The 24,527-nt window shown below is 39.4% G+C and overlaps 7 non-coding genes across 7 annotated transcripts; all 7 read right to left on the reverse strand.

Annotated features, from left to right (window-relative positions):
- Window positions 1-149: 149 nt before the first annotated feature.
- Trnam-cau (transfer RNA methionine (anticodon CAU)) lies at window positions 150-240 on the reverse strand. The gene is given in 2 exon segments: window positions 150-185; window positions 204-240. It is a non-coding gene; the product is annotated as a tRNA-Met (tRNA).
- Window positions 241-2,204: 1,964 nt separating this feature from the next.
- Window positions 2,205-2,295, reverse strand: Trnam-cau (transfer RNA methionine (anticodon CAU)). The gene is given in 2 exon segments: window positions 2,205-2,240; window positions 2,259-2,295. It is a non-coding gene; the product is annotated as a tRNA-Met (tRNA).
- Window positions 2,296-3,013: 718 nt separating this feature from the next.
- Trnam-cau (transfer RNA methionine (anticodon CAU)) lies at window positions 3,014-3,104 on the reverse strand. The gene is given in 2 exon segments: window positions 3,014-3,049; window positions 3,068-3,104. It is a non-coding gene; the product is annotated as a tRNA-Met (tRNA).
- Window positions 3,105-5,138: 2,034 nt separating this feature from the next.
- On the reverse strand, window positions 5,139-5,229 carry Trnam-cau (transfer RNA methionine (anticodon CAU)). Its single transcript is given in 2 exon segments — window positions 5,139-5,174; window positions 5,193-5,229. It is a non-coding gene; the product is annotated as a tRNA-Met (tRNA).
- Window positions 5,230-5,594: 365 nt separating this feature from the next.
- Window positions 5,595-5,685, reverse strand: Trnam-cau (transfer RNA methionine (anticodon CAU)). The gene is given in 2 exon segments: window positions 5,595-5,630; window positions 5,649-5,685. It is a non-coding gene; the product is annotated as a tRNA-Met (tRNA).
- A 2,292-nt stretch (window positions 5,686-7,977) lies between these two features.
- On the reverse strand, window positions 7,978-8,068 carry Trnam-cau (transfer RNA methionine (anticodon CAU)). The gene is given in 2 exon segments: window positions 7,978-8,013; window positions 8,032-8,068. It is a non-coding gene; the product is annotated as a tRNA-Met (tRNA).
- A 430-nt stretch (window positions 8,069-8,498) lies between these two features.
- On the reverse strand, window positions 8,499-8,589 carry Trnam-cau (transfer RNA methionine (anticodon CAU)). Its single transcript is given in 2 exon segments — window positions 8,499-8,534; window positions 8,553-8,589. It is a non-coding gene; the product is annotated as a tRNA-Met (tRNA).
- Window positions 8,590-24,527: the final 15,938 nt, after the last annotated feature.

Consider the following 24,527-nt stretch of genomic DNA (forward strand, 5'->3'; position numbering starts at 1 on the left):
CTCGCAACTCTCCGACAGCCAGTGCAAGTGTGATTGTGGAAAGATGCGCTGCCTGCTGGTTTACCGTCCAAATTTTTAATTAAAACAGTAGGTAAAAGCAGAAGGATTAAAAACGGTTTTTCAATCATTCCTGTTTTATACAAAACACTTGCCCCGGGTGAGGATCGAACTCACGACCTTCAGATAGCCCGTTGATTAGTGATTATGAGACTGACGCGCTGCCTACTGCGCTACCGAGGCCTCTGATTTTTATTGTTGTCATCAGTTATAGATTATTGGCGACCAAACAATTCAGGTAAAAGGTGAAAGGTTTAGAACTTTTCATCAAACATTTAAGTCGTTTCCAATTGATGAGCCCAAAGAACTTCATATGCATCAAAAGACAAATGGATAAAACTAATTGTAAGATATATTGCAAACTTTTCCAAGTACATGGAGATGTTCTCGCTGAGGATCGTACTCACAACACGCAGACAGCCCTTGCAAGTTTGATTATGAGAAAAACGCGCTGCCTGCTGGTTTACCGTCCAAATTTTTAGCCAAAACAGCACGTAAAAGCAGAAGGATTAAAGACTGTTTCTCAAACATTCCCAATTTATACAAAACACTTTCTTATAAGTTTTAGATTATTGGCGACCAAACAACTAAAGTAAAAATTAATAGGTTAAGAATTCTTTATCAAACATTCAAGTCGTTTCCAACTGATGAACAGAAAAGAGTTTATATCCATCAAAAAAAATGGATAAAAGTAATTGTAACATATATTGCAAATGTTTCCAAGTACATCGAGATGTTCTCGCTGACGATGCAACTCGCAACTCTCCGACAGCCAGTGCAAGTGTGATTGTGGAAAGATGCGCTGCCTTCTGGTTTACTGTCCATATTTTTAGCCAAAACAGTAGGTAAAAGCAGAATGATTGAAGACGGTTTCTCAAACATTCCTACTTCATTCAAAACACTTGCCCCGGGTGAGGATCGAACTCACGACCTTCGTATAGCCCGTTCATTATTGATTATGAGACTGACGCGCTGCCCACTGCGCTACCGAGGCCGCTGAATATTGATGTTTTTATCAGTTTTAGATTATTGGCGACCAAACAATTCAGGTAAAAGTTAAAAGGTTCAGAATTCTTTTTCAAACATTCAAGTCGTTTCCAATTAATGAGCCGAAAAGAGTTTATATCCATCCTAAAAAATGGATAAAAGTAATCGTAACATATATTGCAAACGTTTCTAAGTACATGGAGAAGTTCTCGCTGACGATGGTACTCACAACACGCAGACAGCCCTAGCAAGTGTGATTATGGAAAGATGCTCTGCCTGCTGGTTTACCGTCCGAATTTTTAACCAAATCAGTACGGAAAAGCAGAATCATTAAAAACGGTTTTTCAAACATTCCTATTTCCTGTTAAACACTGGCCCCGGGTAATAGCCCGTCGATTAGTGATTATGAGAATGACGCGCTGCCTACTGCGCTACCGGGGCCGATGATTTTTGTTGTTTTCATTAGTTTTCGATTTTTACCGACTAAACAATTGATGTAAAAAGTAAAAGCTTTTGAATTCTTTATCAAACATTTAAGTCGTTTCCAATTGATGAGCCGAAATAACTTGATATGTATAAAAAAAAATGGATAAAACTAATTGTAAGATATATTGCAAACGTTTCCAAGTACATGGAGATGTTCTCGCTGAGGATGGTACTCACAACACGCAGACAGCCCTTGCAAGTTAGATAATGAGAAAAACGCGCTGCCTGCTGGTTTACCGTCCAAATTTTTAGCCAAAACAGCACGTAAAAGCAGAAGGATTAAAGACGGTTTCTCAAACATTCCCAATTTATACAAAACACTTTCTTATAAGTTTTAGATTAATGGCGACCAAACAACTAAAGTAAAAATTAATAGGTTAAGAATTCTTTATCAAACATTCAAGTCGTTTCCAACTGATGAACAGAAAAGAGTTTATATCCATCAAAAAAAATGGATAAAAGTAATTGTAACATATGTTGCAAATGTTTCCAAGTACATCGAGATGTTCTCGCTGACGATGCAACTCGCAACTCTCCGACAGCCAGTGCAAGTGTGATTGTGGAAAGATGCGCTGCCTGCTAGTTTACCGTCCAAATTTTTGATTAAAACAGAAGTTAAAGGCAGAAGGATTAAAGACGGTTTCTCAATCATTCCTATTTTATAAAAAAACACTTGCCCCGGGTGAGGATCGAACTCACGACCTTCAGATAGCCCGTTGATTTGTGATTATGAGACTGACGCGCTGCCTACTGCGCTACCGAGGCCGCTGAATTTTTTTAGTTTTCATCAGTTATAGATTATTGGCGACCAAACAATTCAGGTAAAAGGTGAAAGGTTTAGCATTTTTCATCAAACATTTAAGTCGTTTCCAATTGATGAGCCGAAAGAACTTCATATGCATCAAAAAAAATGGATAAAACCAATTTTAACATATATTGCAAATGTTTTCAAGTACACGAAGATGTTTTCGCTGAGCATTGTACTCACAACACGCAAACAGCCCTTGCAAGTGTGATTATGGAAAGATGCTCTGCCTGCTGGTTTACCTTCCGAATATTAACCAAAACAGCACGTAAAAGCACAAGGATTAAAGACTGTTTCTCAAACATTCCCATTTTATACAAAACACTTTTTTTTAAGTTTTAGATTATTGGCCACCACACATTTAAGATAAAAGGTAAAAGGTTTAGAATTCTTTATCAAACATTAAAGTCGTTTCGATGTGAGTAACCGAAAAGTGTTTATTTGTATGAAAAATTATTGGATAAAAGTAATTGTAAGATATGTTGCAAATGTTTACAAGTACATCGAGATGTTCTCGCTGACGATGCAACTCGCAACTCTCCGACAGCCAGTGCAAGTGTGATTGTGGAAAGATGCGCTGCCTTCTGGTTTACTGTCCATATTTTTAGCCAAAACAGTAGGTAAAAGCAGAATGATTGAAGACGGTTTCTCAAACATTCCTACTTCATTCAAAACACTTGCCCCGGGTGAGGATCGAACTCACGACCTTCAGATAGCCCGTTCATTATTGATTATGAGACTGACGCGCTGCCCACTGCGCTACCGAGGCCGCTGAATATTGATGTTTTTATCAGTTTTAGATTATTGGCGACCAAACAATTCAGGTAAAAGTTAAAAGGTTCAGAATTCTTTTTCAAACATTCAAGTCGTTTCCAATTAATGAGCCGAAAAGAGTGTATATCCATCCTAAAAAATGGATAAAAGTAATCGTAACATATATTGCAAACGTTTCTAAGTACATGGAGAAGTTCTCGCTGACGATGGTACTCACAACACGCAGACAGCCCTAGCAAGTGTGATTATGGAAAGATGCTCTGCCTGCTGGTTTACCGTCCGAATTTTTAACCAAATCAGTACGGAAAAGCAGAATCATTAAAAACGGTTTTTCAAACATTCCTATTTCCTGTTAAGCACTGGCCCCGGGTAATAGCCCTTCGATTAGTGATTATGAGAATGACGCGCTGCCTACTGCGCTACCGGGGCCGATGATTTTTGTTGTTTTCATTAGTTTTCGATTTTTACCGACTAAACAATTGATGTAAAAAGTAAAAGCTTTTGAATTCTTTATCAAACATTTAAGTCGTTTCCAATTGATGAGCCGAAAGAACTTCATATGCATAAAAAAAAATGGATAAAACTAATTGTAAGATATATTGCAAACGTTTCCAAATACATGGAGATGTTCTCGCTGAGGATGGTACTCACAACACGCAGACAGCCCTTGCAAGTTAGATAATGAGAAAAACGCGCTGCCTGCTGGTTTACCGTCCAAATTTTTAGCCAAAACAGCACGTAAAAGCAGAAGGATTAAAGACGGTTTATCAAACATTCCTTCGCCACGATATGGCTGAAATATTGCCGATGTGGCGTTAAGCCATAATCATTCATTCATTCAAACATTCCCATTTTCTACAAAACACTTTCTTATAAGTTTTGGATAATTGGCGACCAAACAATTAAAGTAAAAATTGAAAAGTTTAGAATTCGTTATCAAACATTTAAGTTGTTTCGAATTAATGAGCCGAAAAGAGTTTATATCCATCAAAAAAATGGACAAAAGTGATTGAAACATATATTGCAAATGTTTCCAAGTACATCGAGATGTTCTCGCTAACGATGCAACTCGCAACTCTCAAACAGCCAGTGCAAGTGTGATTGTGGAAAGATGCGCTGCCTGCTGGTTTAACGTCCAAATTTTTAATTAAAACAGTAGGTAAAAGCAGAAGGATTAAAGACGGTTTCTCAATCATTCCTATTTTATACAAAACACTTGCCCCGGGTGAGGATCGAACTCACGACCTGCAGATAGCCAGTTGATTAGTGATTATGAGACTGACGCGCTGCCTACTGCGCTACCGAGGCCTCTGATTTTTATTGTTTTCATCAGTTATAGATTATTGGCGGCCAAACAATTCAGGTAAAAGGTGAAAGGTTTAGAATTTTTCATTAAACATTTAAGTCGTTTCCAATTGATGAGCCCAAAGAACTTCATATGCATTAAAAAACAAATGGATAAAACTAATTGTAAGATATATTGCAAACGTTTCCAAGTACATGGAGATGTTCTCGCTGAGCATCGTACTCACAACACGCAGACAGCCCTTGCAAATTTGATTATGAGAAAAACGCGCTGCCTGCTGGTTTACCGTCCAAATTTTTAGCCAAAACAGCACGTAAAAGCAGAAGGATTAAAGACGGTTTCTCAAACATTCCCATTTTATACAAAACACTTTCTTATAAGTTTTAGATTATTGGCCACCAAACAACTAAAGTAAAAATTAAAAGATTAAGAATTCTTTATTAAACATTCAAGTCGTTTCCAATTGATGAACAGAAAAGAGTTTATATCCATCAAAAAAAAATGGATAAAAGTAATTGTAACATATATTGCAAATGTTTCCAAGTACATCGAGATGTTCTCGCTGACGATGCAACTCGCAACTCTCCGACAGCCAGAGCAAGTGTGATTGTGGAAAGATGCGCTGCCTGCTGGTTTAACGTCCAAATTTTTAATTAAAACAGAAGTTAAAAGCAGAAGGATTAAAGACGGTTTCTCAATCATTCCTATTTTATACAAAACACTTGCCCCGGGTGAGGATCGAACTCACGACCTTCAGATAGCCCGTTGATTTGTGATTATGAGACTGACGCGCTGCCTACTGCGCTACCGAGGCCTCTGATTTTTGTTGTTTTCATCAGTTTTGGATAATTGGCGACCAAACAATTAAAGTAAAAATTGAAAAGTTTAGAATTCGTTATCAAACATTTAAGTTGTTTCGAATTAATGAGCCGAAAAGAGTTTATATCCATCAAAAAAATGGACAAAAGTGATTGAAACATATATTGCAAATGTTTCCAAGTACATCGAGATGTTCTCGCTAACGATGCAACTCGCAACTCTCAAACAGCCAGTGCAAGTGTGATTGTGGAAAGATGCGCTGCCTGCTGGTTTAACGTCCAAATTTTTAATTAAAACAGTAGGTAAAAGCAGAAGGATTAAAGACGGTTTCTCAATCATTCCTATTTTATACAAAACACTTGCCCCGGGTGAGGATCGAACTCACGACCTTCAGATAGCCCGTTGATTAGTGATTATGAGACTGACGCGCTGCCTACTGCGCTACCGAGGCCTCTGATTTTTATTGTTTTCATCAGTTATAGATTATTGGCGACCAAACAATTCAGGTAAAAGGTGAAAGGTTTAGCATTTTTCATCAAACATTTAAGTCGTTTCCAATTGATGAGCCCAAAGAACTTCATATGCATCAAAAAACAAATGGATAAAACTAATTGTAAGATATATTGCAAACGTTTCCAAGTACATGGAGATGTTCTCGCTGAGCATCGTACTCACAACACGCAGACAGCCCTTGCAAGTTTGATTATGAGAAAAACGCGCTGCCTGCTGGTTTACCGTCCAAATTTTTAGCCAAAACAGCACGTAAAAGCAGAAGGATTAAAGACGGTTTCTCAAACATTCCCATTTTATACAAAACACTTTCTTATAAGTTTTAGATTATTGGCCACCAAACAACTAAAGTAAAAATTAAAAGGTTAAGAATTCTTTATCAAACATTCAAGTCGTTTCCAATTGATGAACAGAAAAGAGTTTAAATCCATCAAAAAAAATGGATAAAAGTAATTGTAACATATATTGCAAATGTTTCCAAGTACATCGAGATGTTCTCGCTGACGATGCAACTCGCAACTCTCCGACAGCCAGAGCAAGTGTGATTGTGGAAAGATGCGCTGCCTGCTGGTTTAACGTCCAAATTTTTAATTAAAACAGAAGTTAAAAGCAGAAGGATTAAAGACGGTTTCTCAATCATTCCTATTTTATACAAAACACTTGCCCCGGGTGAGGATCGAACTCACGACCTTCAGATAGCTCGTTGATTAGTGATTATGAGACTGACGCGCTGCCTACTGCTCTACCGAGGCCGCTGCAGGTTTTTAGTTTTCATCAGTTATAGATTATTGGCGACCAAACAATTCAGGTAAATGGTGAAAGGTTTAGAATTTTTCATCAAACATTTAAGTCGTTTCCAATTGATGAGCCGAAAGAACTTCATATGCATAAAAAAAAATGGATAAAACCAATTGTAACATATATTGCAAATGTTTTCAAGTACACGGAGATGTTCTCGCTGACGATGGTACTCACAACACGCAGACAGCCCTTGCAAGTGTGATTATGGAAAGATGCTCTGCCTGCTAGTTTACCGTCCGAATATTAACCAAAACAGCACGTAAAAGCAGAAGGATTAAAGACTGTTTCTCAAACATTCCCATTTTATACAAAACACTTTTTTTTAAGTTTTAGATTATTGGCCACCACACATTTAAGGTAAAAGGTGAAAGGTTTAGAATTCTTTATCAAACATTAAAGTCGTTTCGATGTGAGTAACCGAAAAGTGTTTATTTGTATGAAAAATTATTGGATAAAAATAATTGTAAGATATATTGGAAACGTTTCTAAATACATGGAGATGTTCTCGCTGAGGATGGTACTCACAAAACGCAGACAGCCATTGCAAGTTTGATAATGAGAAAAACGCGTTGCCTGCTGGATTACCGTCCAAAATTATAACCAAATCAGCACGGAAAAGCAGAAGGATTAAAGACGGTTTCTCAAATATTCCTTCGCCACGATATGGCTGAAATATTGCCGATTTGGCGTTAAGCCATAATCATTCATTCATTCAAACATTCCCATTTTATACAAAACACTTTCTTATATGTTTTGGATTATTGGCGACCAAACAAGTAAAGTAAAAGGTAAAAGGTTTTGAATTCTTTATCAAACATTTAAGTCGTTTCCAATTGATGAGCCCAAAGAACTTTATATGCATCAAAAAAAAATGGATAAAACCAATTGTAACATATATTGCAAATGTCTTCAAGTACACGGAGATGTTCTCGCTGAGCATCGTACTTACAACACGCAGACAGCCCTTGCAAGTGTGATTATGGAAAGATGCTCTGCCTGCTGTTTTACCGTCCGAATATTAACCAAAACAGCACGTAAAAGCAGAAGGATTAAAGACGGTTTCTCAAACGTTCCCATTTTATACAAAACACTTTCTGATAAGTTTTAGATTATTGGCGACCAAACAATTAAAGTAAAAATTGAAAGGTTTAGAATTCGTTATCAAACATTCAAGTCGTTTCCAATTGATGAGTTTATATCCGTCAAAAAAAATGGATAAAAGTAATTGTAACATATATTGCAAATGTTTCCAAGACATCGAGATGTTCTAGCTGAGGATGCAACTCGCAACTCTCCGACAGCCAGTGCAAGTGTGATTGTGGAAAGATGCGCTGCCTGCTGGTTTACCTTCCAAATTTTTAATTAAAACAGTAGGTAAAAGCAGAAGGATTAAAAACGGTTTTTCAATCATTCCTGTTTTATACAAAACACTTGCCCCGGGTGAGGATCGAACTCACGACCTTCAGATAGCCAGTTGATTAGTGATTATGAGACTGACGCGCTGCCTACTGCGCTACCGAGGCTTCTGATTTTTGTTGTTTTCATCAGTTATAGATTATTGGCGACCAAACAATTCAGGTAAAAGGTGAAAGGTTTAGAATTTTTCATCAAAGATTTAAGTCGTTTCCAATTGATGAGCCAAAAGAACTTCATATGCATCAAAAAAAAAATGAATAAAACTTATGTAAGATATATTGCAAACGTTTTGAAGAGTTTATATCCATCAAAAAATGGATAAAAGTAATTGTAACATATATATGCAAATGTTTCCAAGTACATGGAAATGTTCTCGCTGAGGATGCAACTCGCAACTCTCTGACAGCCAGTGCAAGTGTGATTGTGGAAAGATGCGCTGCCTGCTAGTTCACCGTCCATATTTTTAGCCAAAACAGTATGTAAAAGCAGAATGATTGAAGACGGTTTCTCAAACATTCCTACTTCATGCAAAACACTTGCCCCGGGTGAGGATCGAACTCACGACCTTCAGATAGCCCGTTCATTATTGATTATGAGACTGACGCGCTGCCCACTGCGCTACCGAGGCCGCTGATTATTGATGTTTTTTCATAAAAGTAATTGTAAGATATATTGCAAACGTTTCTAAGTAAAAGGAGAAGTTCTCGCTGACGATGGTACTCATAACACGCAGACAGCCCTTGCAAGTGTGATTGTGGAAAGATGCTCTGCCTGCTGGTTTACCGTCCGAATTTTTAACCAAAACAGTACGGAAAAGCAGAATCATTCAAAACGGTTTTTCAAACATTCCTATTTCCTGCAAAACACTTGCCCCGGGTGAGGATCGAACTCACGACCTTCAGATAGCCCGTTTATTGGTGAATATGAGGCTGACGAGCTGCCTACTGCACTACCGAGGCCGCTGAATATTGATGTTTTTTTTAAATTTTAGATTATTGGAGACCAAACGATTTAGGTAAAAGGTGAAAGGTTTAGAATTCTTTATCAAACATTTAAGTGCTTTCCAATTGATGAGCCGAAAAGAGTTTATATCCATCCACAAAAATGGATAAAAGTAATTGTAAAATATATTGCAAATGTTTCCAAGTACATGGAGATGTTCTCGATGAGGTCGGAACTCACAACACGCAGACAGCCCTTTCAAGTGTGATTATGAGAAAGATTCGCTGCCTACTAGTTGACCGTCGAAGTTTTTAACCAAAACAGTACGTGAAAGCAGAATGATTAAAAACGGTTTCTCTAACATTCCTATTGTATACGAAACACTTGCCCCGGGAGAGGATCGAACTGGCGACGTTTTGATAGCCCATTTATTAATGGTTATAAGCCTTAGATTATTAGCGAGCAAACAATCAAGGTAAAAAGGTGAAAGGTTTAGAATGAATGAATGAATGATTGAATGATTATGGGTTAACGCCACATCGGCAATATCTTAGCCATGTCGTATCGGGAACATGTTTAAACCAAGGAACCATGAATAGTCTTCGACATGAATTGATGAACAATCAAAATTTAAAAGAAAAACATTTCTAAAAACAGTTTAAAATACTAATTGTCAGTTAAAAGTCGAAAACGAAAATTGCTTTGATTTTATGCAGTGAAATATATATAGATATATATATTGTTACGGTATTGAAAACGGCAACAGAAAACAGACTCAGTGACTCAATATTACAATGTAAACAATGGCTTTATATATAAAATGAGACGTACAGTTTTAACAGACAGTTCAACAACAACAACAACATACACATCAGTATTACCGGTCTTTACAAGTTTCCAGTTCACCTTTGCATCCCAAGGAATGTATTCCAGGAAATCCAACGTAAAGACCATGGGATAAACACACAATTCACACATTGTCCTAGACAGGTACTTCGCCAGGTTAGCGAACACAGTACACAGGTTACACAGAACTGGAACAGTCAAGCCTTTGAATGACGTCACACCCGCAGAGCACAACACAGGGTAAATACAGGCATGGAGGTATAATCCACTTCAGATCAGTCACAGCTCCCGCAGAAGCCTCACAACGAGCCGTTCAGAGACGTAGAGTAATGTCACCTTGTGGCAGAACGAACGTCCTTTGCAAAACTGAAAACTTCAGTTTAGAGTCCTTGACGACCTTGTCGGTCAGGTGAGGTCAGCGTGTTAAACAAATTACACAGTCAACACTGTATAATCATAATAAAGATCCGAACACCAATAAACGTGACTTCCGCAGAAATTCACATAAACCAGACATCAGTACAACTGTGGTACACAAACGGTGCCGGCATAAAAATCTGTCCTCCCAAATGAAACTGGCATCACCAGCTCATATAAATATAATGGACTCGATACGAGAGCGTCGCACACTCTCCTGGCTCCCAGTGGATGCAACAAAAAATACCTTCACTCTGCACAGAAAACACGGCTTATATACGCTCCAGGTGGATTCAACTATTCTTAGACACAGAATTAACAGCCAATGTACAGCCAGTTAAATAAACAGAGCATTGAACAAGGTGCTTTCGGCCAGGTCCGCGCTGTACATATATAACAGGGCCTGTTATGCTTATAACATATAACACAAAGGTCCGCAGACTAACAGTACATGAAAACGTTAAATAGTCATACATAACAATATATATATATATATATATATATAGTTACGACCCAAACTGTCTGTATTATAAAGAGATGGCTTGTTCGAAATACACGACAGTTTAGCCGCACAAAAAAGTAACCAAAACCAGCAGATTTTATTTTACAACAATTTATTAGCTTTAACAAGAACAGATAATAAGACTTATACAAATACTAAAGTACTTAAGTTTAACAAGAAAGGATAGCAGTATCTATACAAATACTAAAGTACTTACCGTGTCAAGTCCAAACGGACGCATATATTCCACAATATATACCACACAGGCATAAATGCTCAGAGGCAAATTCACAAGAGGGAAAATCCACAGTATAACTGAGTGTATGACGAAATATACACAAAATTCCACAGACAGGGTCCGTGTACTAATAAGCACTGTGTACACAAGAGCACGAATCAAATATACAAGTTCGGAATGAACATGTCCTCGGTGGAGATATAACAAAGCCAGAGGCTATAAAGACACCAAAATTCGGCACAAAAGGCCTACTAAAGTAATACACAGCGAAAGCATCCAAAACTCTCAATAATTCTCCGTTCTCTCCGTTCCCTTTTGACCTGCTTTCATAGATCTTATATAGCCTGGTGGAATTGTCTAGAATAAGAAAATTCCTGAACACTTGATGTAAAGAAACAGGCACCGAACTGAGCGCATTCTGGAATATTCTAAGGTAGAGGCAGACAGCAGGCGCTAAACTCAGCGTATGTAAACAGTGGCAAGCTAAATTTAGAAACTGACGGCAGTCGTGCACATAACACACCCACCCTTCAAGAAAAAAAGTTTTCCTAACTTTTTTTTTTTTACTAACAATATATGTTAATCAATATATGTTAAACAATAATATATAAAACATTATAAAACCACATGTAATTAAACATTTTATACACAACTTATACACGAGACAAGCAATCTGCAATAACATTATCTTTTCCCTTTACATGTTTGATTTCAAGGTTGTATTCCTGCAACAATAAACTCCACTGTAACAATCCCTGATTCTTTCCCTTAACTTTCTGTAGAAACACAAGTGGATTGTGATCAGTATTTACAATCACAGGTTGTCTCGAAACTGTTGCATAAACTTCAAAATGTTGCAGAGCTAAAATAACAGACAAACATTCTTTTTCAACAGTTGAATAATTTCTCCGAAACTTGTTGAGTTTACGGGAAAAGAAACAAACTGGATGATCAACACCAAGATTGTCCTCCTGAAGCAAAACAGCACCTACAGCAACATCGTGAAAAATGACATCAGTTCTTGATGGCACATCCGGATGCAAATGTGAAAACTCAAAAACAAGTTCAGACAGTTGCTGTTGCTGAATGGGTTCCAGATGTTGCAGTTTAGAATCAAGTTGTTTTAAGACATTTGAATTCTGAATCTTTGAAGAATTGAGCTTAGAATCAACCAACTGTTCGCCAATATCATCTGTATTACAGCAGCTCTGGTTAATGTCAGCAGCAACAACATTAACAGAATGTACAGCAGTGTTGTCAGTGTCACTCCTGTTTACATAGGGTTTCAGCATGTTAATGTGACATAACTGACTTGATTTGCGCCGATCAGGTGTTTTAACAACATAGTTAAGCTCACTCAGCTTTTTGTCAACAACATATGGACCAAAATATCCGACATCAAAGCATTTACCAGGTACAGGTAGCAATACTAAAACTTTGTGACCAGGTTGAAATGACCGAACAACAGATTTCTCATCATATCTACGTTTCATATTCTTCTGAGTACATTCAAGATTGGCTTTAGCCAATTCACATGCTCCGACAAGCTTACCACGAAAATCAGATACATAATCCAAAAGATTTACATTACTTGTGTCATCATTGAGAAACTGTTCCTTGTAAATTAACAAAGGCCCTCTAACAGTATGTCCAAATACTAAATCAAATGGACTGAAACCCAATGATTCTTGTACTGACTCTCGAACAGCAAACATAAAAAATGGAATACCTTCATCCCAGTCTTTCTCTGTATCATAACAATAAGTCTTAATCATGTTCTTTAATGTTTGGTGAAATGTTTCATTTGCACCTTGACTTTCTGGGTGGTAGGCAGACGACTTGTATTGTTTAATGCCTAACTGGTACATAACTTTCTGAAAAATACCAGACAAAGTTTGAACCTTGATCAGACTGTATGGATTTGGGTAAACCAAACAGAGTAAAAAGCCTTGTTAAAGCTTTGACAACAGACTTGGTGTTTATATTCCTTAAAGGAACAGCTTCGGGAAATCTGGTTGCTGTACACATAATAGTTAACACATACTGATTCCCAGACTTCGTCCTAGGTAGAGGACCTACACAATCAATCAATATTTTGCTGAATGGCTCTTGAAAAGCTGGTACTGGCTCTAATGGTGCCTTAGGAATAGTCTGATTAGGCTTACCCACTACCTGGCATGTATGACATGATTTACAAAACTGGGTTACATCTCCCTTTAATCCTGGCCAAAAGAAGTGGTTCAGTATCCTGTAGTAGGTCTTGTTAACACCCAAGTGACCAGCTAATGGCATTTCATGTGCCATACGTACAATTTCAGTTCGGTATGCGTTAGGTACAACACTCTGATGTTTAACAGCCCAGTCATCATCAACAGATACATCAGGTGGTCTCCATTTACGCATAAGTATATCAGACTTGACATAATAACACACAGGTTCAGATGAAATAACACAATCATCGAGAGCTCTGTCAAACAAACATGAAATTTCTGGGTCTTTATGCTGTTCAGTTACAAGCTGATGTTTAGAAACATGAGATATTTCACTAGGTGTACAATGATCTGATTCATCACTATCAATGCAGTCGCCTTGAGTAAACATTTGTGTAAGAAATGTATCTTGTAAGTCTGTTACTGTGTTTTTGCCGTTATCAGAAAGTTTGTTTGACATAGACCTCGTTACAGCACAAGAGGGATACAAATCTGGAATTTCTTTCTCAACAGGATCAACAGTTTGATTTAAACAAGGTTTATCAGTTACAATAGGATTAACCATTACTTTGGCACCAGCAAGATCATATAATCTTATACAGGCCAACAGCCTTCAAAAAATCAATAACAACATCGCCAGCCATGAGGTCAAATAAATCATATATAGAGTTGACGGTGTAGAATCTTTGCCGAACATGGGCAAAATCTAAACAGTCAACCAGGATGTGTTTGTTGCTATATTGAACATTACATCTAACACACTCGGGTGCACCGCTCCCATCCAAGGTGAAATTATATATTAGATAAGAATGCCTCATGAGGCAACTTGTTAAAACGACCTCATCTCTACGAGACATATTCAAGGTATAGGAATTATAGCCAATGACAGGGTGAATGGCATGCAGTTTATTGTAAATCCGCAGATCCCATTCACCCTGCCAAAGGCGACGAATGTAAACTAGTGCTCAAAAGAAAGTATACAGCTGTTTGATCAGACATCAAATAAAAACGGAAAGAAATATATTTGAAATTATTTTTAATTCCATAAGAATATTCCATTTCACCTGAAACGTCCATGCATACAGTTCATTAAATGGTGAAGGTTTGGTTTGATGGTCAGTCAAAGAGATGTGGTGTCAACAGAACATTTACACATTTGCAAAATTCAAATGAAGTATTTTTCCCTCTGGAAATGTCATTCAAATCATGCTCAGTAGCGAGTGTGGCCTCCATTGGCATTGATGCAGGCCACAACACGTCGCCGCATTGATGACGTCAGGCGTCGAATGACGTTAGGTGTGATTCGTTGCCATTCTTGCTGGAGACACTCTTCCGGCTGTTGAACGGTCACAGGTGGCACTGGCAGTCTTCTGACTTGTCTGCCCAGGTGGTCCCACAAGTGCTCAATTGGATTGAGGTCGGGTGAACATGCCGGCCATGGTAAGAGATCGATGTTGGCGTTCTGTAGAAAGTTGTTCGTCAATCTTGCAGTATGAGGTCTTGCATTATCATGCTGGTACAAAATTCCTCTTTGCTGTTGGTGGATGAATGGCACTACAACCGGTCGTAAAACTTCATCCGTGTATCTGCGAGCATTGAGGTTCCCATGAATCACCACCAGCCTCGTCTTCAGAACGCCGCAGATGCCTCCCCACACCATCACACTACCACCTCCAAACGCTCGAACTTGCGGAACACAATTTGGCACCAAACGTTCTCCTACACGCCTGTATACCCTAGCCCGACCGTCATTTTTGTACACGCAAAACCTGCTCTCGTCGGAGAACATTACCCGTGCCCATTCACGCCTCTGCCAGCGTAGAACGCGCCTGGCCCATATCAGCCGACGACGTTGATTTTGAGGCGTCAGATAAACTCCACAATACGGTCGACGTGCCCTAATACCGTGTTGACGTAGTCGACGGTAGACTGTGTGTCGACTAATCGGGTGCCCTACTGCCGTCGCCGCCGTTGACGTTGCCGTTACGCTCCGATTGCGGAGGTGAATGGTCCGGATGTGTCGATCTTCAGCGGGGGTGGTGACGCGTGGTCGACCGCTCCTAGGCCTGTCGGATGTAACGCCTGTCTGCCGGAGTCGCTGCATATGTCTGACGATAGTTGCTCTTTTGAAACCAAAGGTTCTGGCAATGGCGGCGTTGGTCGCTCCTTGCTGGGCCATGCCGACAGCTCTCTCTCGCTCAACTTGGCTCAAACGTGGCATACCTCTGGTGTTTTTCTGACGACTGTGTTCCTAACGTTTCCCGTCGACTCGTTTATACCGCCAAAATGCACGTTCATGTCGTGTTACACCTGGCAGGGCCATTTTTCGATTTTATGCTAAGTTTAGGCAAATCTTGCTTTGTTGGGCCAGTTTGTTCCCTGGATGGATCGGCGTTTACACGGGTAATAGGGCTCATCATGGATAATTTCTCAATTTTTTACTTTGCGCGATTTTTATGTATTTGTTTTGGTGTATACTTTCTTTTGACCACTAGTTTATTTAAGAACATTAGACTTTTGACAAAGGTTTAGAAAGGGCAGCTTTTGCCTCCCTGTCTAGGACTGTGTTTCCATGCATACCAGTGTGACTTGGTATCCAACAGAATATGATATCTTTACCTCTTATATATTTACCTCTTAACTATTTTTTCTCGATCTTAATGAAACAAAGCTACAGATGCCGCTCGATGTTATTCATATTTTTAGTACGGTAGGATATCCTGAGCAGCATATCAGGAAGTCATTGCCAGATGTCAATATTTTAGCCAAACTATTAATTTTTATGCCCTGGGGCACACCCATCTCCTGCTTATAAGAGTCAGAAAGAGTGGACCCTACCCGTACCTTGAACTGACGATCAGATAAAAATTCTGATTTAAATATTGGTAATCGGCCTTATTGCCCATATCCGCGAGGTCTTTTAAAATACCATATTTCCATGTGGTGTCGTAGGCCTTTTCAAGGTCCAAAAATATGGACACCACATGTTCGTTGTTGATAAAGCCATCGCGAATAAAGGTTTCGAATCGAACAAGATGATCCATAGTGGATCTACCTTGACGAAAACCACATTGAATATTAGATAAAAGCTTGTTTGTTTCAAGAACCCAAACAAGTCTATCATTAATCATCTGTTCCATAGTCTTACAGACACAGCTGGTAAGAGCTATGGGACGGTAATTATTTGGATCAGTATGATCCTTACCCGGTTTGGGAACCGGGATAATACACGCCTCCCTCCATGATGGTGGAAAATTACCAGTTATTCAAATATCATTAAGCAAGTCCAAGAGAGTCTCCAGTGGCTCTGTGGTAAATGGTTCAAAAACTTATAATATACATTATCAAGCCCACAAGCAGGATCGTGGGCCTTTTTTAAAGCAGTTTTAAGTTCCTCGATATTAAAATGACGATTATAATCTTCTAAGGTTTTAAACGTATAGGGCAATTTAATTTTCTCCTTCTGGTTTTTAATATGTTGAAATTCTAAAGTATAATTCTCGGAAGAAGATTTCTTGGAAATTGTTTTAGCTAGTTCATTTGCAATATCAGGTGGAGACGTTAATGTACTATCTCCATCTTTCAAATGCTGAAGAGGCCTCCGTGGCTCAGTTGGTTAGCGCGCTAGAGCAGCGTGAAGACCCAGGAGTCTCTCACCAATGCGGTCGCTGTGAGTACAAGTCCAGCTCATGCTGGCTTCCTCTCCAGCCGTAAGTGGGAAGGTCTGTCAGCAACCTGTGGATGGTCGTGGGTTTCCCCCGGGCTGTGCCCGGTTTCCACCCACCATAATGCTGACCGCCGTTACCCGTATAAGTGAAATATTCTGAGTACGGCGTAAAACACCAACCAAATAACTAAATAAATAAATCTAATGCTGAACTTTGGCTTTAGTTTTTTTGGTAATAGGATTTAGTAACTGAACTAGCTGTGTTATTTCATCAAAATTAACCTTAAGACCTCGACAATTCCATTGTATAATTTTGTCTAAACAAGACATTATGGACGAAGGCGTATGGGGGATTCATCTTTGTGTTTGGACCGAGGGCGACCCTTTCTTGGAGATCGGCTGTTAGATCTCCCTGGTGCGGGTGATGTATCACATCCGCATCTGATGCTGAAGGACTAATGCCCTCCAACAATCCAAACTTATTAAAAGTTTGGACAGGGTCCCTAGTGGCCTTAGATGGCCGCTCTGTGGGGCCACTAGGTTTATTAGTTTTATTGTTGTTATTACTGTGATTTTTGTTATTTGATTTGATGCTGTCATTATTAGGTTCAGGTTTATCAGATTTTTCGACACTATTTACTGTTTTTATTTGTTGTGTTGAAGTAGTCTGGGTTGAACAAGTGTTTTACGCAGGTTGAGCCGAAAGTTTGACCGAAGTGGTACTAGGTTTTGTCGTTCCCAATGGGGCAAGTCAATGAAATTTGAGCAGCAACAGATACTACTCGCTTGACCACACTGGCGAACGAAGTATGCAGAGAGGTATTATAGGGTGGTCTCAATCTGCAGGCTTCCTGATAAGATATGTTGTTTTTAATTTTTAGGTTGATTATCTGCTTTTCTTTTACGAACAGTGGACAGTCTCTAGAGGAGGCCATGTGATCTCCACCGCAATTGCAGCAGCACAGTTAACTGTGCTGCTGCAGTCGAAATCATCATGACCTTCACTGCCGCACCGGAAACAAACCAGTTTATTTCTACATTGGCCCTTGCCATGACCAAATTTTTGGCAAGTGAAGCAACGGGTAGGGTTAGGCATATATAAAGCCACATTAACCCTGTACGGACCAATGGCGGAAGAGATGTAGTATTGAATGTCAAGATATGTATTTAGTTTCATGATATTGCCAGATTTCTTCATAGAGAAGCGTTTCACTCTGGCAACACCTTGTGATTTTAATTCCTAGCAGATTTCCTCTTCGCTTAAGTCAATAATCTTTTATCCTGAAGTGGATCTGGACATTGATTCAGACACTTTCGCTTACGTGGACGGAGATAATTGCGAAGAGATGGACGCAAAGATGGCTAAACGCGTTGACGTCAGCGATGACCTTGACCAGTTTTTATTTGATAATGATATTGAATGAATGAATGAATGAATGATTATGGCTTAACGCCACATCGGCAATATTTCAGCCATATCGTGGCGAGAACAAGGTGAAAAACGCGTGACGGTTAAGGTTTTCGATATGACAATATGAACACCAAAAGTAAAACAAAAAGCACAGACATCTTTAAAATCGTATAAAAGAAAAATAAGATTTAAAACTCGAAAACCAGGGTTATAGTACATGTATAAATATATATATATATATATATATATAACTGTTTATCTATAGATATATATGACAATTAAAATTTATATTTTATGATATGGGCCAATAGCCTTCAAATAATTTATGACAACATCGCCAGCGATGCTGTCAAATATATCATATATAGAGGTGACCGTGTAGAACCTTTGCCGGACATGAGCAAAATCTACACAGTCAACCAAGATATGTCTGATGCCGTATTGAGCAGCGCATCCAACACACTCGGGCGCACTGCTCCCATCTAAGATAAAATTGTGTGTCAGATAAGAATGCCCAATACGACACCTCGTTAAAACTACTTGGTCTCTGCGAGACATTTGACAAGTATAGGCATTGTAGCCAATGACAGGATGAATGGCATGCAGTTTATTATGGATCTGCAAGTCCCATTCATCCTGCCAAAGGCGACGAATATATTTAAGAATATTTGATTTCACGTCAGTATAAGGGAATTTAACCCGAGATACAGTTTTATATAGGGCAGCTTTCGCTTCCCTGTCTACGACTGTGTTTCCATGGATACCAGTGTGACTTGGTATCCAACAGAATATAATATCTTTACCTCTTTTGATTAGTTTTCGGTGTTTGGCTATTATCTCAAGTATCAATGGATTTTTAAATTTATTATTCTGAATCGCCAAAAGGCAAGACAGCGAGTCGCTGCATATCACTGCCCTCTGGACATGCCCAGAGGAAACATATGATAAGGCCAGGAGTATAGCCCTGGCCTCTGCAGAAAAGATAGAAGCTGAAGGTGGCAGACGAAGAGAAGTGACCCGCTGCTCTAAGACAGCCGCAACCCTGTCCCCATCCTTTGACCCGTCAGTGTATATAAATTTATAATCCATATAATGAGCCTTGATTTCAGCAAAACTTTGCTGAATTATAAGAGGATTTGTATTGGATTTATTATATTTACGTAGATCAAATATTAGTTTAGGTTGTGGGAGAAGCCATGGAGGAGACTCCGGAAAAGACACCGGAGCTATATCTTCCAGCTTGATGTTAGCTCCCACAATATGGTCCCGTATGCGAAGACCGAACGAAGGGATCTTGTTAGGACATTTAGTATATTTGTCTACATATAATGGATTGAAAACACAGTCATAGGCAGGGTTTGTTGGATGAGCTTTAAGCTTACTAGCGTATTGAAGGCTAAGTTTTATACGTCGGTTGTATAAGGAAGGCTCATTTGCCTCCACGTATAAACTTTCTACTGGTGAGGTTCTAAAAGCACCAAGGCTGAGCCTCAAACCTTGGTGATGAACAGGATCCAACATTTTAATATACGACTTCCTAGCGGAACCGTAAATGATGGATCCATAGTCCAATTTAGACCTCACCAGAGAACGATATAAATTAAGTAAAACTGATAGGTCAGCACCCCAATCGGTGCTAGACACGACCTTAATTATATCGAGAGCCTTTGTACATTTAGCTTTAAGCATTTTAATATGAGGTATAAAAGATAGTTTACTATCAAATATTATACCTAAAAACTTAGTTTCTCCAACAATTTTAATCTGTTCACCACAAAAATTAAGCTCGGGATCAAGATGAAGTTTCCGTTTGTTACAAAAATGCATACCGATGGTTTTAGACGTTGAAAATCTAAAACCGTTTTCAGTTGCCCATTTCTCGATTTTGTTGAGACAAAGCTGCAACTGACGTTCAATATTATTCATATTCTTAGCTCGGTAGCATATCAGGAAATCATCCACGTATAAAGAACCCTCTGTGCCAGATGTTAATGTTTTTGCTAGGCTATTTATTTTTATGCTAAACAGAGTTGGTGATAGAATGCTGCCCTGGGGTATACCCATTTCCTGCTTATAAGAGTCAGAAAGAGTGAACCCAACCCGTACCTTAAACTGACGATCGGATAAAAATTGTGATATAAATATAGGTATTCGACCTTTAAGACCCATTTCCGTGAGGTCTTTTAAAATACCATATTTCCATGTGGTGTCGTAGGCCTTTTCAAGGTCCAAAAATATGGACACCACATGTTCATTATTAACAAAACCATCACGAATAAAGGTTTCAAATCGAACAAGGTGATCTAAAGTAGATCGACCTTGACGAAAACCACTTTGAATGTTAGATAAAAGCTTGTTGGTTTCAAGAAACCAAACAAGTCTATCATTAATCATCCGTTCCATAGTCTTACAGACACAGCTAGTAAGAGCTATGGGACGGTAATTATTTGGATCAGTATGATCCTTACCCGGTTTGAGAACCGGGATAATACACACCTCCCTCCATGGAAAATTACCAGTTATCCAAATATCATTAATCAAATCCAAGAGAGTCTCCAGTGGCTCATATGGTAAATGGTTCAGAAACTTATAATATACATTATCAGGACCACAAGCAATATCGTGGGCCTTTTTTAATGCAGTTTTAAGTTTCTCGATATTAAATGGACAATTATAATCTTCTAAATTTTTAGAAGAAAAGGGCAATTTAGTTTCTCCTTCTGGTTTTTAATATGTTGGAATTTTTTAGTATAGTTCTTAGAAGAAGATTTGTTGGAAATTGTTTCAGCTAATTTATTGGCTATATCAGATGGAGAGGTTAATATATTATCTCCATCTTTTGAATGCTGAACTTTTGCTTTATTATTTTTGCCCTTAAGTTTCTGAACCATGTTCCAGACCTTACGCATGGGTGTTTTTGACGTAATGCCCGAAACAAAGTTCCGCCAACAAGATCGTCTCTTGCACTTGAGTAATCGACGAGCCTTAGCTCTAAAAATACGAACCTGGTTTAAGTTATTATCAGTAGGACAAATATTAATATTTCGCTCGGCCTTTTTGCGGTCCTTAATGGCTTTGCGACAGTCCTGATCATACCAGGGTTTGCCTCTGGATTTGGGATTTGTCGAGGTTTTAGGGATAGTTCTATCGGCAGCTCGTAAAACAAGCTCGTTAAATTTTAATATTGGATCATCTGCTGTTTTGAGAGTCTCTGGAGTGATATCAGCCTCACAGAACATCTCAAATGCGATCCAATCTGCTTTATCGAATTTCCACCTAGCTACACGTTCTAAAGAATTACAAGTGATATGTTCTAGGAATATAGGAAAATGGTCACTACCACAAAGATCGTCATGCACCCTCCAAGAAAAATCAAGAAGTGATGGATAGGTGATAGTGAGATCGATAGCAGAATAAGCGCCATTACCTGGATGTAAATAGGTATTAGAATCATCATTGAAATAACACAGTTCATCTTTCGATAAAAAATCTTCCAAAGTTTTGCCATTACCGTTTATATTATTACTGCCCCATAGAGGGTTATGGGCATTAAAATCCCCCATTATTATAAAAGGGGATGGGAGTTGTTCTTTCAAGTTATGTAATTGAGAGATTGACAAAGAACAATGAGGAGGAATATAGATCGAACATAAAGTAACGGTTTCCGACAAAGAAACACGGACGGCCACAGCCTGAAACTCAGTAACGAGATCAACAGGACTGTGAATTATATTATTATTTACGAAAATAGAGGAGCCGCCACAAGCTCGCTCTTCTTCACCAGAATAATTGCTATAAAGTTTGTAATTTTTAAGAGATAATTTATCTTTGTCAGATGTCTTCAGGTGAGTTTCCTGAAGACAGAGGGCAGCTGGATTTAAAGATTGAACTAGCTGTGTTATTTCAATAAAATTAACCTGAAGACCTCGACAATTCCATTGTATAATTTTATCGTATATCGCCATTATGGAGGGAGACGTATAGGAGATTTTTCTTTATGTTTGGACCGCGGACGACCCTTTCTTGGAGATCGGCTGTTAGATCTCCCTGGTGCGGGTGATGTATCCATCACATCCGCATCTGATGTTGAAGGACCAACGTCCTCCAACGATCCAAACCTATTGAAAGTTTGGACAGGGTCCCTAGTGGCCTTAGAGGGACGCTCCGTGGGACCACTAGGTTTATTATTTTCATTATGACTTTTGTTTCCGGACTTAGTTCTGGTAGTTTTGTTTTTAACTTGTTCAGGTTTATCAATTTTTTGTGTAATATTTACTTGTTTTACTTGCTGCACTGTAGTGGTCTGTGTTGAGCAGGAATTATGGGCAGGTTGAGCAGCAGGTTGTAAAGATATAGAAGTAGGTTTGTCGTTTCCAATGGGCCAAGTCCAAGAGGTTTGAGTAGCAACAGATGCTACTCGCTTGACCACATTGGCAAACGAAGTCTGCGGAGAAGTATTAGAGGGTGAGACTAATTTTCGGGCTTCCTGGTAGGATATATTGTTTCTGACTTTAATATTAATTATTTGTTTTTCCTTCACGAAAAGCGGACAGTCTCTAGACGAGGCCATGTGATCTCCACTGCAGTTGCAACACTTAACTGTGTTGCTGCAGTCGAAACCCTCATGACCCCCACAGCCGCATCTGAAGCAAACCAGTTTATTTTTACATTGTCCCTTGCCGTGACCAGATTTTTGGCAAGTGAAACAACGTGTAGGATTTTTTTTTTTTTTTTTTTTTTTGATTGGTGTTTTACGCCGTACTCAAGAATATTTCACTTATACGACGGCGGCCAGCATTATGGTGGGTGGAAACCGGGCACAGCCCGGCGGAAACCCACGACCATCCGCAGGTTGCTGGCAGACCTTCCCACGTACGGCCGGAGAGGAAGCCAGCATGAGCTGGTCTTGAACTCACAGCGACCGCATTGGTGAGAGGCTTCTGGGTCACTACGCTGCGCTAGCGCGCTAACCGACTGAGCCACGGAGGCCCCCAACGTGTAGGATTAGGGATGTATAAATCTACATTAACCCTATATACGCCAATGTAGATATGTGACGGTAGAGATGTACTATTAAATGTCAAAAGGTAGGTATTTAATTTGATGATGTTGCCAGCTTTTTTTGATGTGAAGCGTTTTACTCTGGCAACACCCTGTGGTTTTAATTCTGTACAGATTTCCTCTTCAGTTAAGTCTATGATATCACCATCCCTATCACGTATTATTCCCTGACAGCTGTTCAGGGAACTGTGAGGGGATGTATAAATATGTATATCAGAGATTTTTTTAAGTGATAATAAATTTTTAGATTGTTGTTTTCGGAAACATTCGATGAGGATGTCTCCGGATCGTAGTTTTTTAACAGTTTTCAAAGTCCCTGCTGCCCCTTCCAATGCCCTTTTTAACAAACAAGGATGAATTTTAGAGGCCGGCTTTTGTTCGCTCCTAGTGGAGAGGACGATAAAAGCCGGCCAATTGTCCTGTTCATTATCAAGTGGATCGGATAATACCTCCAGCTTCCTCTTTTCATCAGCGCCTGGAGTGGGCCGAGAGGAAGACTGGATTGTTATATTGGGAACGTTTGACAAAAGGTTTGTGTTAGACATATTTGCTATATTATAAGACTTCACCCCACGTGTTCCCCACCCACCGCGGAGTGCCAACAAGGGCGATGCCTGAACCTGGGGATACCCAACAGGAAACGCACCAAGGACTCCACGTGAGGTATACTCGAATAGATGGCCCTAATGAGCAAACCCCATTAAGTAAATAAGGTCACACATCAGACACATACTACTCGATTGACCCATGAGCCACCGCCTCAAAACGTAGTCCCGCAAACGAAATTTCAGAAATAACATTTATTCTTTATTGAGTGGTGTAAATTCTGGGACAAAAGGTAGGTATGACCAAGCCGATTGATCGGACCGGGCCCATCCGACCTCCCGTCTCTCTCCAAGTAAGGGCCAAAGTGACGTGTTGGGCGTGAGGATCTCGCAAGACCAACACACCCTCAGCCACCAGGATCCCGTCCTCGTAGATTACGGGTCGAAACCCACGGCAAACAGGTCGCTACCCGGTTGCCTCTCACACAACCGAGAAGATGTGAGCCTATTATATTCACCGGGCTCACACAGGAGAGCTCTAGGTTAGTCGACTTTTACGACAAGCTTGCCTAGAGGGCTGAGGTCCTATTCTTATCACCCCGGAAACCCCACGGGGGGATAATGATATTGACATTTTGTTCTTGCAGGAAACGCACTTTGAAACTTACAATGATACCGAACGTTTAAATATTCCAGGTGAGTGTGAATGGGCCTATGAGTCCTGTAG

Source organism: Liolophura sinensis, chromosome 12, assembly GCF_032854445.1.
Source record: "Liolophura sinensis isolate JHLJ2023 chromosome 12, CUHK_Ljap_v2, whole genome shotgun sequence".
Taxonomy (NCBI): Eukaryota; Metazoa; Mollusca; class Polyplacophora; order Chitonida; family Chitonidae; genus Liolophura; species Liolophura sinensis.